Source organism: Ostrea edulis, chromosome 10, assembly GCF_947568905.1.
Source record: "Ostrea edulis chromosome 10, xbOstEdul1.1, whole genome shotgun sequence".
NCBI classification, from domain to species: Eukaryota; Metazoa; Mollusca; class Bivalvia; order Ostreida; family Ostreidae; genus Ostrea; species Ostrea edulis.
Window position 1 is genome coordinate 9,951,695 of NC_079173.1, and position 2,483 is coordinate 9,954,177.

Genomic DNA, 2,483 nt, shown 5'->3' on the forward strand with positions numbered 1-2,483 from the left:
ATTCATCACTAAATGTTTTAACCTCTAATTGAAAATGATTTCATATTTGAGTCTTCGCAGGGGTTTTCCTACCATTTTCAAACTGGGTCCAGAGTCCGTAGAATTGGGAAAATTGACACATAAAATGTTCAAATTGGGAAAGTATGAAAAGTATTAATTACTTTGTGCTTAGATACGTATAAATAAAAGAGAAGAAAAAAATGTTTTCACTCAGCAAAACATGATATATATTCATAGCAAAATCTGTATCAGAGATCTCATTCCTTTCTGTCTAAAAAAAATTCTAATTATGTCTCCCCTCTTCCAGGGGGAGACATAGTTTTTGTACTTCATCTGTCTTTCTGTCTGTCACAAAATCTTGTGAACACTTCTCCTATATGGCTTATCGGATAGTCTTGAAACTTTGTGCAATGCTTCATTCTCATTTGTAGATGTGCATATTGGTGGGACAGGATGATCCAATTATTTTCCTTAAAGTTATAGTGGATCTAACAGGGGTGGAAGAACAGTGTCATTGTTACATAAGGGTCCAGCAAATGAAAAGACCCAGTCCCTATTGAAAATTCCCTCTAATTAGATAACAGCTAAACTATAAGCTGATTTTCATGGTGTACAAAATGCATACCTTAAACTCTGGATATTTCAAGACAGTCCTCAAGGAAACTATTGTGAGGCAGTCCATCTTCTTGGAAGGCTGTAGTGATTGTCTTTTTTTTGTGTGTGTCTAGCTGAATTCTGCTGAAAGAATTTATTAGTCTCACTATCAACCTTGCCATGCATTAATTTTTTTAAAAGACCACACCTGTAATCAAAATCAAATCATTACTTGTTTCTAAATATATACATCAGTATCATCACCAACAAAGACAGCCTTGTCTTGAAACACAAGCTTAGCATAACATGAAACCAATCATTACAATGACCAATGTTTCAAATTTATTTATATTAACAGTCCTTGACCAGTCGAATTTGATCAATATTTTCATTAGTTTGTCACTATGAAGATACCGTAATTTTCCAACTCAGTCTCAGATAGACATACACGGAGAAAATTTGTGGCTGGATCGGGAATTGAACCTAGGGACCTCTGTGCAAGATTTTACCAGTTGGTGCCGTGACTACTCGTCCTGCCAGGGGTGAAATGAATCTGGGTTGTGTGTCTTCGACGGCAAAAACAAATTAAAGGGAGGAATTTAGTAGTTAGGGCTACACGGACCGTGGATATCGACCTGGATAGCTCAGTGGTTAGAGCACCTGACTAGTAATGCAGGGATCCTAGGTTCGACTCCTGGTCCAGCCAAATATTTTCTCCTCCCCTATACTGCATTCCGTGACGTAACTTGCGCAGTGTTAAGTTTATACGTGTATCAAATTAAAAATCTAGGCCCACTGGCCTTCATTGTGGAATGAATAGTAGGATTGTTACATATAATGTCCGAAATTACAAACGTTCACAGAAAATACCAAAGATATGACCGAAATTAAAAATTATTGAAGTCGTCAAAGGAGGGACCAAAATTTTTAATGTGAATATGATAGTAGATGTCATGTATTACTGAGGTCATTTTAGCTCCTCTCTCGGTAATTTTTGTCATTTTTTTGGTAATTTCTGTAAATGGTACCGTAGTAGGCTAGTTTTGGTCATTCCTGCGCTGCGGAATGACTTACCACGTGCCCTGGCCTTGTGCTTGTTTAGCCTATATTGAATATACTTACCGATCTTGCAAAAATCTTTTGATTCCCGGGCAATATGGTACTAATATCTCATGTTTTATAAATTAATATACCTCGCGGACACTACTAAAGACAGAGATATTTCCGGCACCAACGGTCTCTTCGTAGATATGTTTGGTCTATCGTCCCGCTTTCCCATATTTGATATTTTCTATCTTTTTTTGCGCAAGAGTTAGCCTATTTTAAGTACAACTTAACTGAAATACAGGGGCAATTAACTCATTGTATAGGGGCAGGTAACTCGTGGTCGCCGCCCTGCAAGCGGTACCAAATAGCGTTAACCATCTCTCTATATGGACACTTATGATGTCAAACATGATTTCTCCATAAGTGGTTTACATGGAAATATCATAAAAAATCCATTCTTTTCATAAGCCTTCAGAATTGATTTGCATTTTTGAAAAAAATAAAACCCTAATATTTAAGGATTTTTCTTGTGTTCAAAGACTAATCCACGTGTAAATACAGAATGCGCTGTTACTAAAAATAGAAACGACCTATCAATAAATTGACCTCAAATTATAATTATTCCAACCATATACTCAAATGATATAAATGATTAGAAATGATATTGATGACCACCATTTCCTTCATTTTTATATATTTGCATGGTTTTCTCGTAGACAAGCTCTTAAGAGCTGACAGTCAGCATTTTCAGTTCACAATAGCTTGTTATTTAATGAAAGAAAGCAGTGGTGAGCAAGTTCAAATACCCCACGCTCCAACATTGCTTTACAATGCCTCACATA

At 36.3% G+C, this 2,483-nt stretch overlaps 1 long non-coding RNA gene across 1 annotated transcript in view; it reads right to left on the minus strand.

Moving 5' to 3' along the window:
• The window catches only part of LOC130050927 (uncharacterized), a 2,608-nt gene extending 1,842 nt beyond the window's left edge, over window positions 1-766 (minus strand). Inside the window, exon 1 of the long non-coding RNA XR_008799313.1 lies at window positions 626-766. This is a non-coding gene — a long non-coding RNA (uncharacterized LOC130050927). The remainder of the gene's footprint in view (window positions 1-625) is intronic.
• Between the last annotated feature and the right edge of the window lie 1,717 nt (window positions 767-2,483).